This window comes from Microtus pennsylvanicus, chromosome 12 (genome assembly GCF_037038515.1).
Source record: "Microtus pennsylvanicus isolate mMicPen1 chromosome 12, mMicPen1.hap1, whole genome shotgun sequence".
Lineage (NCBI taxonomy): Eukaryota > Metazoa > Chordata > Mammalia > Rodentia > Cricetidae > Microtus > Microtus pennsylvanicus.
This window is the reverse complement of record NC_134590.1, coordinates 88412455-88429520: the sequence shown is the minus strand read 5'-3', so window position 1 is coordinate 88429520 and position 17066 is coordinate 88412455. Positions and strand designations below refer to the sequence as shown.

The 17066-nt window shown below is 40.5% G+C and overlaps 1 protein-coding gene and 2 pseudogenes across 6 annotated transcripts in view; 1 reads left to right on the top strand and 2 right to left on the bottom strand.

The window, feature by feature from the left end:
• LOC142832198 (ankyrin repeat and SOCS box protein 3-like) overlaps positions 1 to 17066 on the bottom strand; it is a 152223-nt gene that overhangs the window by 109815 nt on the left and 25342 nt on the right. The window lies entirely within an intron of this gene.
• Positions 6787 to 8570, bottom strand: LOC142832938 (olfactory receptor 5V1-like; annotated as a pseudogene).
• On the top strand, positions 13532 to 13650 carry LOC142833253 (5S ribosomal RNA; annotated as a pseudogene).

Below are 17066 nucleotides of genomic sequence, written 5' to 3'. Positions count from 1 at the left end.
GGTCCTTGGACTCCCCACAGGGCAGGGAACCCTGACTGCTCTTTGGTCTGATGAGAGAGGGGGAGTTGATTGGGGGAGGGGGAGGGAAATGGGAGGCGGTGACGGGTAGGAGACAGAAATCTTTAATAAATAAATAAATAATAATAAAAAGATTAAACAAAAAAGAAATAAAATCCATCTACTTCTTATATACAGGAAACCCATCTTAGCTTTGAAGATAGAAACTTAATTAGAACAAATGGATGTACAAAATTAGCCACTCAATTGGTTCCAGGAATGAAAATAGCAATTTTATACTAGTATCTAACAATACAGACTACAAACTATAATTAATCAATAGGCAAAATGAGAGACTCTCCATTCTAATCAGGGAACAATTAAACAAGAAGACATTATATACTAGACATATATGCACCAAATTCTGCGGCATCCAGTTTCATTTAAGAAGTGTACTTGTGGATTTAAAGACACTGTTTCAAATCTGTAGTGATGGGAATTATATGGAATCTGTAGATTGTGTATTAAAGAGTGGTTATTTTCTGGTAAAGCCATATGGAATTCAGTGTGGGTGTTCCTTAGAAAGCTAGAAATAAAAATATCATTTGATTCAGCTGTTGTATGCTTGTGCACGTGTCCAAAGGACCCTCTACTGCAGAGATGCTTGCACATCCATGGTCAGTGCTGCTCTATTCACAATATCTCAGAAATAGAAACAGTTTATGTACCCATCAAGTGATGAATAGATCTGATAAATGTGTTATATTTAAGTGATGGAAGAGTTCTCAACTGTAAGGAAAAATGAAATTAGTTGTAAATTTCCATTAGCTGGAACTATCCAATCGGAGCCAGGTAATCCAAACCTAGAAAGACAAATGTCACATGACCTCTCTAATATGGATATGTTAGCCTTGAAGTTGGTATTCAGTATGTACTCAATTTGGAATAGCCATGGAGGTCATGAACCTGGCAAGGGATCAAAAAGGGTAGAGAATTCAAGGGAGATGGAGTCCTGGCTGTTTGAAGGAGGAATGGGGGGGATAATGGAGCAGGAAGGACTGGATCGGGTTGTGAATGAGAGAGCAAGGTAAAAGAGTGATTATATGGAGGCCTAATTAACACCAAGAACCTTAAGAAATTCTCCCCAGGCCCTCAGCCCCGAAGCAGGCTGAGTTGGGAAAGACTGGCAAGAGCTTGGGGGAGTGGAAGGGTAGAGATGGAGGAAGGGAGGGTATAGGAGCAGGGAAGAAGATATCTACATTAAGGGAGCCATTTTAGGGTTGGCAAGAGACTTGCTCTACGGGGAATCCCAGGTGTCCACGAGGACGTCCCCAGCTAGGTCCTTGGGCAGCAGAGGAGAGGGTACCTGAACTGGCCTTGCCCCACTATCACACTGATGATTATCTTGAATATCACCATAGAATCTCTGTCCGGCGATAGATGGAGATAGAGACAGAGACCCTCAGCAGAGCGCTCAGCTGAGATCCCAAGGTCCAGTGGAAGAGCAGAAGGAGGGAGAAGATGAGCAAGGAAGTCAGGACCGTGAGAGTTTGGTCCACCCATTGAATCAGCTTGCCTGATGGAATAGGAGCTCACCAAATCCAGCTGGACCTGGACTGAATGATCCCGTGATCAAACATAACTCTCTAAATGTGGCTGCTGTTGGGGGCGGACTGAAAGCCATTGATATTGGCACTGGGACCTGTTTCTACTGCATATACTGGCTTTTGGGACCCTAGTCTATTTGGATGCATACCTTCCTAGGCCTGTATGTAGTGGGCAGGACCTTGGACTTCCCATAGGATGGGGTTCCTGGCCCTCTCTCAAGCAGGGAGGGGGAGGGAGGAGGAAAAGTAGGGGAGTAGAAGGGGAGTGGGAGGAGGGGAGGAAGTGTAAATTTTTGAATGGAAAAATAAAAAAAAGAAGAAGGAAATAAAGGAAATTTAATCTGGCCCTGGCGACCTTGGTGCTCCTCAGCCCAGGCACTGGAGCGGCCTCCTCCCCCCAAAAAGGTGTTTGCGCACCGGGCAGGGCCCAGGATCCACTTTGCCATGGGACCATCATCTGCCACTCCTGATGCCTCCACCGCCATCCACAGCACACTGCCTAGATGCCAAGCTGCATCCCTGGCTCTGGCGATGGTCCCGGGATCCCTGCTGCAGCTGCCTATGCAGCCCAGGGAGCTCAGAGCTTGAGGAGGACAGGCTGCTGCTGAGGGAATGCCTGGCCTCACTCAGCCCCTAAGATCCCAGCCAGGGGAGTCAGTGCTCAGGGCTGCAAGCAGTGGCTGGCAGCGCAGGGACAGGCAGGACAGGGACCTAGCTGGCTCCGGAGGAGACTGCTCCACCCTGCTGACCAGCCTCCCGGATGGCAGAGCTGAAAGAGGACGAGCTGGAAGGGACTTAAGAAGAGGACCTTGCTGCTGCTGCTGTCTCTGCCAGTGGCCACTGCCTCCCAGACCCAGAAGATCCTGCTGCCCCCCCCCGGGGTCTGTGCTGTTGCCAGACTTGGGGTTCAATGCTCTGGAGGCACCGGCAGCGGTGTCAAGGGTGCTGTATGGAGGGAATGATGCCGAGGGCAGAATGGCAGCAGTGCTGTCCCATGACTACTGTCTGGGCGGTGCCAGGGCCAGTGCAGCCACTCTGAATGGGGAGCAAGCAGCCCTGCTGAGGAGGAAGAGACTCAACACCACTGAGTGCATCCTGGTGCCCATTTCTGAGCATGTCGCCTAGATTGTTGGACACCAGGGTTGTAAAATTAAAGCACTGAGAGCGAAGACAGTGTAACAAAATTAAAAATCTTCTCTGTATTCACTAGCATTTTTTATTTTTTATTTTTTTTATTTCCATTTGAAGAGATAAATTTTGTACAAAGTTTATAACTAGCTGTTTTTATTTTGATTTTTCATTATAAAAAAGTTGCCTTGGTGGCATATTATGATGTAATGGTATTTGCTTGTAGGATAGTTAATTGTCAGTATCTCTAGCTGCCATCTTGTAGATATGGACGTATGTTACCAAGCATGTGTTTTGCATTTTGTTTCATCATACACTGCAACTAATAAGCCAAGGAATCAGCATATATTAAGTGTGTGTACTGTTTCTACAAACCATAAACTAAGCATGATAAATTATCATTATAGTTTAGTATTTGCTAATCTTACCTCACTCTTTTTTATGTGTATGTATTGAAGTTATAGGGATTATAAATTCAATTTGGGTTACGTTTCAAACCATATATTTTATGATAAAGGGCCTTTAACATAAGATGGCCAATGCACTGATATTATATATTTGCTGTAAAAGATTATAAGGACTTCATTGTTCTGATCTTAAAAGTTACTTAATAAAGACTTGTTTCCATTAACTTGAAAAAGAAAGAAATTTAATGGATGGATCTAGAAAACATCATATTGAGTTAGGTAACCCAGACCCAGAAAGACAAATATTATATGTACTCACTCATAAGTGGCTTTTAGGCATAAAGCAAAGAAAAGCCAGCCTACAATTCAAAATCCAAGAGAACCTAGACAACAATGAGGACACTAAGAGAGACTTACATGTATCCAACCTACATGAAAAGTAGAAAAAGACAAGATCTCCTGAGTAAATTTGGAGCATGAGAACCATGGGAGAAAGTAGAAGGGGAGGGGAGGAAGAGGTAGGGGAGTGGAGAAAAATATAGCTCAATAAAAACAGAAACAAAAAATAGAATACTCTCTTGTGAAATTCTAAAATAAATTTAAATAAGAAAATAAAGCATATGAAAAATCTAAAAGAAATTCACCTGCAAACCTGATCCTACAGAAGCTTCCTAAAATATGTATACAAAGACTTTAAATGAAGTTACCCTGTAATGGGAGCAGATGAATTCCCCAAAGTAGACACCACTGGCAATTATGTAAAACATTACAGGAATTAGTTACATATTATGGGAGTTGTGGGTCATTATGGCTCGGATTCCTGAACATTATATGTGTTGTCAATGCTCTTGGTTACTCTCCAGAAACGATGGGGAAACCCTATTGCTGATGACATCAAAAACTTGAGTCATGGAATACCAAGAAGTAAAGTTGTTGCTGACCTGGAAGCTTCACCCCTACTGGCTAGCTGGTTTCATTGTGCCGGAAGGTGCTGTTCATGCTTCCAGAGGAATAAAAGAATTAAACAGTGCTACCAAGTTTCAAATCTTGTGATCTATTTCATGCCCAGCTTAGTATTAATTAGTTATTGTTATACAACATATTAGTTTATCTCTCATTCCCTAGAGTAATGTCTCTGTGCTTCATATAGCTCTACACACAAAGATCCATAACGGTCCAACGTGCTGGTAATAAAGATTTGAGTGTGTTTAGCTATCTCTATATGGGCATCTACATTGTAGCCCCTCCTTCCAAAGCTCAGGAATCCTGGCAGGAAAGAACATGGAAAGATTTTAATGGCCAGAGTTAGTGAATGTCTAATAAAACAGTGTTTTTTAGGACATACTTGTACAGTATCACATGTGAACTCACAGTGATTGTAATAGTTTGAACAGCATAGGCACAAAATCAAATCAGACAAAAATCCCAACATGGAAGGAGATGGTTAGTTATGAAATCCCACATCTATCTGAAGAGGAACTGGCAATGATGGCTGCCAAGAAATGTAAAATTTGCCTGGTCACGGAGGCCCACACCTTTAATACAAACACTTCAAAGACAGAGGATAGCCTTGGCTAAAAAGCCAATTTCAAGACAACCAAGGCTGTTGCCCAAGGAATCATGCCATGAAAAACCAAATAAAAAGAAAGAGAATGTCAATTTTCAGTTTTCTTCAGGGATGTGACCCATGAAAAACTATCCATACCCATGACATAACACTACAACATTCACACACACTGCCAAAACTGAATGGAATCAGCTAGAAGAATAAAACACACACACGGAAGAAAATAATGGGGGTAGATGGGGAATTGACTAGAGCAGAGAGAATGAGATATGGACTTCATGAAAATACATTATATGTATGTACAAACCTTTCAAGCAATAATAAAAATATTCTAAAATAAAATAAATTAATATTGTAAAAATCATGCTCTACTTCTTCGTACTTACCGATCCATAACTCACAATTCACATGAGGAGATCAAACTGTGTTCAACAGATGAATGGTAAAATTTAATTCTTATAAAGATACCATCCACTGTTTTGTGCCCTAGAGGAAAGTTTTCTGTGTCAACATGAATGGATAGAGATGATTAACCTTAGTGAAACAATCACGTCACAGAAGGACAAATAATTTGAAGGAACCAAACTCAAAGAAACAGACAAAAGATATGTTCATTAATAGAATTTAGGAGTGTAGAGATAAAAGAGAATTTGTTGTTGAAGGATCTGAAAACATAAAGGAGACATCTACATCAGGCTAGTCAGTACTCTTTAAAGTTTCTCACTGTGCTGCCTGTAACAGAAATCCTCCCCTCCCAAGTCGGTACTAAAAAGAACTTTTGATAAGTGCTACTGTTTGAGTAACTTTTTCTACTTTGGGGGGAATTTAGAAAACTTTAACCAAGTTTACTACAGTCAATCAAATTATTTGCACAACATACATATGGATTGCTATGTCAGGAAACAAGCAAAAGGAGAAAAAAGGAATAAAATGGTCTGCTTAGCTGAACTCAGGCCATGGTGTTTGGAGTGGTGTCCCATGGCCTTGTCTTACGAAAAAAATAAAACTGTTTCATGACTTTCATCCTTGGGTGTTTCATCATTTGTTCATTTTCTGTACTCACAGATGCACAGTATTAGCAGAATAAATAATATTTTGTACCTATGAATGTTACTTCAATAGTACGTTCAATATAATAAATATCAGACATGCATTACTTAGTGGGAATTAGAAATTTTCAAGAACTCTCACCACAAAATGATAGATATTTGGTAACTATTATGGTTTAGTTGTTACTCACAGTGTTTATAATCAATAAAACCGATTTGACTCTTTAAACTTATCACTTGAAGTAAATTAGGGAGTTTTTAGAGATGGCTCAGAGATTAAGAAGACCATGTTTAATTCCCACAACACAGATGATGAACTACAATCATCCTAAATTCCTTTTCCTGGGAATATAACGTCCTCCTGTGGCATCCAGTTACTGAATAAATTGGTGCACAGATATGTATGTATACAAAACATCCACACACCTATAATAAACCAATATGTAAATTTAAAAATTTATAAAATTACAGTGGAAGGAATATTTCAGAAGATCAAGCACTTGCTGCTCTTACACAAGACTAGGATTTTGTCTCCGACATCCACATGGTGACCACTGTTCTCCATAACTCCAGTTCCAGGAGGCCCAACACACTCTTATGGACACTGTGAGCATGAAGCAGATAAACAAGCAAGCAAGGCCCTCATGGTCACATATAAAAGTCTTTTAAAAGGAACAAGACAAAATAGAAACATAATATCTATAACTACATGGATAAATGTAGATTAGAACCAAAAAGAAAGTGGTGATGTAGATATCTGTAAATATATAGGTTGGCATTCATGTAGATATAGCGATTGATACAGATAAGAAGCAACAGATATTGTTATCTCATGTGACCTACCAATGCTATGCAGTATCAAAGATTCTTATCTTTCAATTACACACTTTAAAGTGGATACAAAGATGTTCATAATAATATGTGAATTTAAATGCAAGTTTGTTATCAATTTATTTCTATAATAATTGTTTTAGTACTTTGCTACCTTTTTTTGTATATTGATTCTCAGAAGAGTTTGAGAGACTCTTCAATCATGTTTTCTGTGAACATATCCTAAGACATAAAACTTTTCTGAGTGCTCCTTTGACTTCTCTGTTTCTCAGACTGTCGCTAGTTGGGTTTAACATGGGGGTAAGGACCCCATATAGCATAGAGATGAGTCTGTCTCTAGCAGGACAATGTTGACTGGAGGACGGGTGGATAGAGGTAAATGTTGTTGTGCCATAGACCAAGAAGACGACAAGAAGATGAGAAGCACAGGTGGAGAAAGCTTTGTGCTTCCCTTCCACTGACTGGATCTTTAGGATGGTGGACATAATGTATATGTAGGAGATCAAAGTGATCAGAAAAGAACCAACACCAAAAATACCTCTAACATTAAAGCAAGCATTTCTGACATGTAGGTGGATGAATAGTACAGGGCCACCACAGGTGGGACATCACAATAGTACTGGTTTACTCAATTGGACTTGCAGAAAGACAGACTAAAGGTAGACTTTGTGTGGAGAAAGGAGTTAAGAAACACAGCTACCCAGGTCTCTAACAACAGGTGCACACAGCGAACCTTGGTTATGATGTGGGAATAACACAGAGGGAAGCATATGGCCACATACCAGTCATAAGTCATCACAGCCAGCAAGAAAATTTCAGTCCCCGCTAGGGCCACCAAGAAATAGAGCTGCAAACAACCCAACAAAGGAAATGCTGTGATCTTCAGTCAAGAGATTTTTGAGCATCTAGGGGACAGTGGCTGATGGACAGAATATGTCGAGCAGGGACAGATTTGCCAACAGGTAAAACATGGGAGTTTGAAGCTTTCTCTCAGTCACTGTGGCCATGAAGATGACCCTGTTTCCCAGCAAAGTTATTTGATAGATGGTGATAAAGGCCATGATAACACACCTCCGGGAGGTCAGAGAGCTCTATGAGGATGACCTAAGTCACTGTGCTAAGATTGTAGGCGTCCACCAGTTGGTGGTGGCGCACGCCTTTAATCCCAGCACTCAGAAGGCAGAGGCAGGTGGATCTCTGGCAGTTCGAGGCCAGCCTAGTATACAAGAGCTAGTTCCAGGCCAGGCACCAAAGCTACAGAGAAACCCTGCCTCGAAAAACCAATATATATATATATATATATATATATATATATATATATATATATATATATATATATATATAATAAAAATGAAAGAAAGATTGTAGACGTCCATATTATATGTCCACAGCGATGTTTCTAAGGGAAATAAAAGCAAAGAATGAGTATTTGAGTGATTAATTAATAATCCTGGTGCTGAGAAAGTTGGATAACAGCAGAATGTGGTAGAAGGTGAATTTTCTTACCTCCATTGTATTTACTATTATCGGATTATGGTAGATAATATTTTATGTGTGTTTTTGATTTGTTTTTCAAGTATTTCATTGAGTGTTTTATATCTATGTTCAACTGGGAAATTGGTCTGTAATTCTTTTATTTGAGGAGTCTTTATGTGGTTTACTATCACAGTAACTGTGGCCTCATAAAATGAATTTGTCAGTGTTCCTTCTGTTTCTATGTTATGGAATAATTTGAGGAGTGTTGGCATTTACATTAACTAGTCTTTGAAAGTCTGGTACAGTTCTTTGCTAAAGCCATCTAATCCTGGACTTTTTTGGGTGTAGGGGTTGGAAAATTCTTCTAATTCAGTAGGAGTTATGGGTACAGTTAAATAGTTTATCTCATCTTTATTTAACTTTGTAAGTGGTACCTATCAAAAAATTATTCATTTCTTTTACCTTTTTCAAATTTGGTGTAATAAAATATATTCTTTTTGTAAAGCATGTCTTCGGGTTCTCTGGATTGCATTCGTGGCTGTTGTTATGTGGATCTTCCTACATACTACTTTAGTCTGAATTAAGTTATAATTAGTCCATTGCACAAATGCCTACATTAAATTTTCTATTATATATGTATCACAGTATACAAATATATATATATATATATATATATATATATATATAAAATCATTAGTAGATAATACTTTATTACTAGGAATAACCAAATTTACAGGTAGTCACATCAACAATGAGTCAGATATGTGAAAATAACTCATATATTCTATTTGGAAAAAATAAATATAGAAATGCGTCTATTACTATAACACCACATGTTAAAAGATATGAACAATAGCATTTGTATTAATTCAAGCATAATAAAGATGTTCAGGAAACTGGGAGAAGTTAGTAAAAAATCAACTATTTTGTTCGATTTGTGGTTCTTATAAAGATTTCTCTATAACATCACACATTACTCATTGCAAAAACTGGTTAGAAAATAATATGAAATATTATATCTTATAATCCTACTTCTATTTATTTTTCTGGTGAAAACAGTGACTACTTCTTCAGTAAGTTAAAAATGCACAGAAAAATATTATAAATAATACATAGTGATTTATATCCCTACATTTAGTAAACTAAGATCAAAGAATTATGATTTTGAGGTCATCACAAAGTACATATCAAGGCCCTGTTTCACTCCTTTTCATTCCTCAAGCAGCAACAACTTCATAGCATATTTCAGAGTAAATAAACTTCTATTACCAGTCAATTCCAATCCTGAAATATAACAGAGAAAACTACTACAGAAATTACAAAATATGTGTATGTCATTACAAAGATGAAAAAGGGTGTTTCTGTGTGAATGACAATGATAGAAACAAAATGAATCATATCAATTAGTAGGTTCTTCCAATTTTGAAACAGAATGGTATGCTCAAATATCATCCTATGTGTTAATCGTTCAAATGTAGAAGTGGCGAAGGCAAAATAAGGCTCTTTTTTTGCAATAGTAGCATCTTCAAGCACAAATGTTTACTTATATACTAACTTACTTTTTCTCTCAGAAATTTGGCTCTTTAAAGATGAATTATAAGAAATATACTTTAGAACATTCTGATTCATAAATCTATCTTATTATTCATATTATATAATAAATATACACACAACAAAACATGGTAACACGTGTTTCTTAATTTTGTGCATTAGTGTTTCAATGTATTCTATGAAATGAATGGTCCTTGCTATACAGAACACAGCTCTTCCTTTCATGTCAAGGCTTCATGTATTTATCAACCTCTTCATTCTAATGTAAAGATAATCTAGTTTTAACAATTGTCATGTAATTAAAAATAAAAGATTTTTATCAAGAACAGTTCTCAGAAACAAGTTCGAGAATCTTATGCAGGGACAAATTTCTAGACCAGGGATTTAGGAAAGCCTTGTTAAATTCAATCTTTTTATGTATATTTTATGGTTATGTGATATAATTGGGAATTGTAAACATACAATGGGAATTAATAAAATGACTGTATGGAAAGGATTACATTTCTACTGAAAACTACCTAGAATTCAGACTTTCTTACCACTTCTGATATGCCTCTATTCATATGATAGATCTAAAAATTATTGCATAAGAAGATTTTCTCTTTGGAGAATAATCAAGTTTCTTTCACATAGAAAAATATAATGAGATATAGTTTAGTAAAAGTAGACCATATGTAGCATAAATTATAGCAACTTTAAGACTGCATTTTATAGCATATCTATCAATAACCATAAAATACTGTATATAAATTAAATCAAAATATATTACCAGTACTTATTTTCAGCAAGAGAAAGTAAATGATCCAGCAACAAATTACATCAGTAGACAAAAAAGAAATCAGCACTTGTTCTTAGGATTCACACAAAGTGTTAGCAGAATAACAAGAACTCTAGAGATAATAACCATATTACTACAACTTAGTAATAGGGTCACAGAGATAATCAAATTGGTGTAAGTTTTAACATAATTTAACATTACATAAGTGCCATTTTTGTTCCTTATAATAGTTCATGGAAATTTCACACCTGAGAAGAACTTGGCCAATGCTAATTATGTGGTGTAAGACTTTCTTTGTCTTTTTCAACAGTTTCTTCTGCAGATAACAATGACTTTTCCTGATATAAAAGGTTGGACTTGTCTCATAGGAACACAATGTTTTGTAGTAATCACGTGGCCAAAGAAAAGTATAAAAGTATGGTGATAGTAAGAGAATTTTTGTCACAGCAAAAATCCTTCAATGAACTTATCATACCATTTTTGTTAATAATATTTCCATTGTAGAAAAGAAAGTTAGAACATTTACTCATTAGCACACAATACAAGTCATTAAATCTGTGTCATCACATGAGGAACATTAAAGAGCAGAGAACTTCTGTAACACAGACACAAGCTCATTTGAATATGCAACATATAACTGGACTCCCGGTGGCTCATGGATATTATCCAGCTACATAATATAGAGACAAAATGGTATATGAGAGAGAGAAAAGTCTGCTGGTTTTTAAACCAGGTTCATTAAATACATACATCTAAATTCTATAAGGTTTCTACTTTTCTATGAAATTTCAAATAAAGAAGAATAATTACAAGCACAAACATTATGATCAGGATGGATACTGTTTTTTCTCTATTATGTGTTTTTGACCTCTTTGTAAAAAAAATGAGATAGTTGTAGAAGCATGGGCTTACATTTGAATCCTCAACTTTTTCATTATATATACAAATATATATACATATATCCAACTTAATTGTACTTCTACTAGATAGATAACAATGTTTTACGTATAGGCATGAGGTATTTAATGATTCTGATATTCTATTCTAGTAATCACTTGAATATTTACATTATTAAAATGTGGTTGTGAATAGAAAACATTGGGAGTACATCTTCTATCCAAGTACTCAAAAATCAGACACACCAAATGTAGTTCAGTCAAATTCTGACATCCAAGAAGACTGGAATACAAATATGATCATCTCAAGGTAATTTGTAAAGTTATGAAAAGCAAAACAAACCATATTTTCAAGACACTATAAAAAATATTTCCTAATGTACATGAACAGTAGACCACTTATGTGATGGGAATCACATTCTGTACATTGTAGGTGAAAAACAGGTGTCACCAAATAAAAGCACAATAGAAGAGGACTGACAACGTACTGTAATTCCTGGTAAGATGATTTCATTTCTCTGGCCTGCCTAGATGCCTGCATGGATATATATGTACAAGACTAAAAACAGAAAAACTGACATCACAGATGTATTATAGATAAAATACATCTTTTTCAATTGAATTTTTCATTGATTTTATATCCCAAGTGTGATTCACCCCATTCCTCTTCTCCAGTTCCCTCCCCCAGGTCCTCTTCAGCCTCTTCTTGCGTCTTCTTTAATGGAGGGAGTGGTGGATAAGGATCGATAGCACAACATAGTTCTGTCCCAGGACCTGCCCCTCCCTCCACTGACCACAAGCAGAGAGGACCAAGGCCCAAGTTCCAAGTTCCCTAGGAACCATCTACCCAGGAGCATCTTCCATGCTGGCCAGCTTGCCATTTTCTCCTCTTCTCTGCGCGGTGCAGGACTTCATGGGAGGCTTCTGCAATGGGGGACTGGGTGGCCCTGCTGGAGAAAGGGGTGAAGCTTTGGTGTGAGTGGGCATGGGGCAGAACTGGAAGCCTAGGTGTTGGCATTTCATTTCCCAAAAAAGAACCAAGGAGCCTCCTGACTTCTGGCGCATGTGCATGCCTGTGCCAATATGCACACAAGTGCACCTGCACACAGTCTCTCTAACCCTATCCCAGACTTTTGGATTTCTTGATTCTTGATGAGCACTGGTCAGGGGGGGGGGTTTGAGGAACTGCAATAGAGGAGGAGAAAGAGAAATAGGGGGAGGAGAAGGAAAAGGATGAGGGAGAGGAGCAGGAAGAAAAGTAATAGAAGGGAGAGGAGGAGCAAGTGACGGAGTAAGAGTTTGAGGAGGAGGAAGAAGAGGACAAGCACGGGGAGCCTATAGTTCCCCAATGATGAGAGGCTAGTGCCTAGGGACAAAGGGATCCATCCAGGAACCACAGTAGAGAACCTGCAGGACAGTGGAGGCAGTGGCAGGTCCTGGGACAGAACTATGTTGTGCTATCATCCAACGTCCTTGCCTGCACCTAATTGGGCACCTCCGCTGGGAACTTGTGGTAGACGCTGCCAGAAAAGAAAGCTGCCAAAATGCAGCCCCGGCAGGACCTCGAACTCCTCATCTCACCCCATCCCACCACACAGCCCCGACCCCTACTCCCAACCCGGGTGCCCACCTTCCTACCCCAAGCCCCATGCCGCCTTCACTGGGGACAAAACTTGTTGCAGGATGGAGGAGGGCTCTCACCTGCCCAAAGGCAAAAGCTGCCTACCAAGCAACAGGCCTCAGGTGGGGGTAGGGGTAGAGTTGGGGTTTAAAGCCAGTCCATGCCCTGGAAGTTACCTGAGGCCCTGTCAAATCTGACACCAGTGGATTCCCCACCAAGGGAGTCAGATGTGTGCGCAAACTGGACCACAGGCCCAGGGCAAGGGGGGAGCTGGTTTGTGGGCCAGCAAACCTACCAGGGGCTTGGTTGGGGCAGGGTGAAGGTGCCAGGTGAGGAACAGAAGACAAGGGACCAAAGGGAGAGAATGTCCATTGGTAATGATGGCAACTTTTGGCCCTGTATCCTGGGTCCTGGCCCGGGCATAGTGCTGAGGAGAGCCTTGCTGGCAGGTGGGCAGGTGGGTTGCCTAGAGCAGCCTGGTGCGCTTTAGACAGGTCAGGGGTAGAGTGTTGGCTGGGCTTGGCTGGACTAGGTGGCCAAAAGGGGTGTTGGAGGTCATGAGGTCAGGTGTGGGGGCAAGGAAAGCAGCAAGCTCTAGGGCTCCTGCAGCGTGTGCTGCCTCTTTCTATGGCCATATCACCCTGAATGTACCCTATCTTGTCTGATCTAGGAAGTCAAGCAGAGTCAGGCCTGGATAGTACTAGGATGGGGGACCACCTGGGAATACTGGGAGCTGTAGGCTTTTCTTTTGGCCATTTTTTGCCTTTTGGTCTTTTGTGGGCCGAGGGCCAGCCTGGGCCAGACAGGCCACCTCCATTTGCACCCTGGAAAGAGAGCCCACCCACCTCTGACAAAGTTCAAAATCTAACCAGGCATGCAGCAAACCTACAGAGGAAACACCCCAGTGGGGAATCCCAGGGCCAAGGAAGGAAGCTAAGAATCACAAGGTAGAGGCTGTATTGAGTGACACGCAGCCCAGGCCAGCCTCTAAACTGACCACAATCATGGGACACACAGCATAGCACTTGGCTCCCCAGCTCCATAGTTCCACAGGCAGGTGGGTAAGATTGGACTCTTGCTCCCCTTGCACTGGGGACAGACAGACTTGGAATGGAATGTAACCCGAGTTTTAGAATAATTACATTACTAGTACATGACAATGAATGTTCTCAAAACATGCACAGAGTGTTATTAAGTTGCAGACTGTGTGTTGACTGGTTCTGAGATGACCAGTGGTGTTAGAGTGCCGGTCATGTGACAGAGCTGTTGCCTAGCTGCTGTGGAGCAGGGTAGCCTAAGTGAGTGTGGATGCAGAGCTAGGGGGTATAAGCCCTGACATAAGCTTGCAGGCTCCTCTTACACACTGCTAAGGCCATTTGGGGGACAGTTATGTCATCTCCAGCAATCTGATTGGAAGCATCTGATTGGAAGGCTCTATCCTGCCAGGACCAGGCAGGCTGTGAGGCTTTGGAGCAGAATGCAAGGAGGCCACTGTCCAGGCCTCACTGGGGAATGGCAAAGGGGCAAAATGAAAGCTGAGCTGGGATACATGCCAACGGCAAGGGACAAGGCGAGCAGGAGCGGCCAGCTAGGGTTGGACTCCTAGTTCTGTGCCCACACTCACCTAGGGTACCCTGCCTGAAGCACTGCAGCTTGGAGAAAGCTCCGACACATGACCCACACTCTGACACCACTGGCTGTCTCAGAACTAGTTAACAAATGATTATTTAAGAATATTCACAATCTGTGCATGTTTTGAGAACATCCTTTGCCATTTCCCAGCACTGTAATTATATACTCTAGATTATGAGTTACTTGCCATGCAATTATTCTATTATCTTGACGTGCCTGTCAAGCTATCTCTAAATATTTGCACTGATGCTAGTGCTGTCATTTGCTACTTGTCCTGGAACAAAACTTGACTTTTGCAATAGATAAGAGTATTTCAGAGAGTCATAATCATTGGCATAGTCCTTAAGAACAAGTAACCTTGGCTGTGTCATACATAGGTATTCTTGTCACTAACAGGAAGGCTGAGACTATCACAGAAAATAGGGTGCAGAGAAAACTAGAGTCATCAAAGGAGTGGAGTGTAGCAGTTCCTCTGAATAGAAACATTGTCTCATTGAAGGAGCTCCTGAGACTTAGTAAGGAAACAACCTTACAAGTCCTGGGGAGCTGAGTCAAGAGTCACAAGGGCCCTGCCCAAGCTTCTGGAAGTTGTAAACAACTTCTGATGGGAACATTGTCTGAGCAGCTAAGCTTCCTGGAGGAGATTCTCCAGCCTGGAGAGCTTCCTGTATGTCTAGCAGAGAACTCTAAGGCTACAACATTCATGAATCATCATTCATGCTGGGGTGGACTTTCTGGTGACATGGCAATATTTAAATCATCCCAGCTCCTGTAAGCAACCCTGACAAATTCCTTGGTTCTTCAAGTTGAACTTTTATGTAACCATCATTTTATGTATTATTGGTCCTGGTATTGACACAAAGATATGTGTTTCCTGACTCACCAGGTGGTGTGATCTAGCTGCCCTCTCTCCCCCTGACCAACAGCTAAACTTCCTTGTCCTCTGTAATCAACAAGGATGTTTGTGTTCTTTCTGACAAGTGGTTTTTCACATAAGCATTCCCAGTACACAGATGCCCTAATCTTGATGTCTGGCTGCTTAGCATGTCTCCGGCAAGCTGCCTAAAGGTATAAAAGGCTCTAGTTTGGGGTAAAATAAAGGTTGCTGTTCTTCTCCCTGCATTGAAGTCTCTGTATCCGAATCCGGGCATCCCATGCCAGTTTCGGCATCCAAGCCGCACTGGCGTAGCACCCAGGAACACACTCACCCACCATATGCCATACATCTTTTTCCCTCACTTTTAAGAGATTAGCTTTCCCCATAAGTTTTCAGTCTAAAGTAAATGAGGAGGAAAGACAAGGCCAGAATTTTAAAACAGCAGTCTACACTTAGTTTTATTTTAACTTAATGCGATTTAGTTAATCCCAGTCATTTATGTACCAAAAGTAAGTTGAAAACTCTCAAAAAAAAAGTTCATAGTTTATTTTAGTGCTCCATAGACTCATTTACTATGGGGACCAAAAGTTATCACCTTTGTTGGTGGAAAGAATGAAATCAATTAATAATTATTTATTTATGATCACCCAGGTAGAGACAAAACACTTTATTCTACAGTCTTTACTAATTGAAAACCTTGATTTTGTAAAGTTCATTTCAAAGATCTTAGATATTATTGATGATCTCATTAGATAGGTAAATCAATTTCATTATTTATAGCTCATAGCCTAGAATAATTGCATGACAAGTAAGTCATAGTCTATAATATATAACTACATTGCTAGGGAATAGCAAATAATGTTTTCAACACATGCACAGATTGTCAAGATTATTAAGTAATTGGCTATGATTTAATTGGTTCTGAGAAGGCCAGTGGTGTCAGAGTGTGGTAGAGCTTTTGCCAAGCTTCAGTGAAGCAGGCAAGTACCCTAGGTGAATGTGGGCACAGAGAAAGTAGGCAAACCCTAGTTGGCCGCTCCTCCTTGCCTTGTCCCTGGACTTTGGCATGTCCTCCAACATGTCCTCAGTGAATGAGGCATGGGACTTGGGGTGAGAAGGTGGGCACCCGGGTAGGGAGTAAAGGTGGGGGTTGGGTGAGAAGTTCGTGGCCCTACCCGGGCTACATTTTGGAAACTCCCTTTTCCGGCAGCTTCTACCACAAGGTCCCAGGGGAGGTGCACAGGTAGGCACTGACAAAGGGGTTGATTGCTTGGGTCATCTGCCTACCAGCTGTGCCCTCCTTAGTCCTCTGCCCCGGCCTGGAGTCAGGGTCCAGGCCCAGAAGTGTCCAGTCTTCTCTGCCTTCTCTCCCCTTCCTCATAGGGCACCCTCACACAACATATGCCATACCTCACTTTAAGAGATTAGTTTTCCCCTTAAGTTTTCAGGCTAAATTAAATGAGGAAAGACAAGGCCAAAATTAACGATGTCTCTGTCAGATTAGTTGGCCAACAAACCAGCTTCTCCCTTCTCCTGGGCTTAGGGTCCAGTGTACACACGTCTGGCTCACTTGGTGAAAAATCCACGGGTGTTGGATTTGAAAAGGCCTCAGCAACTTCTAGGGCATGGACTGGCTTTGGACCCTGACT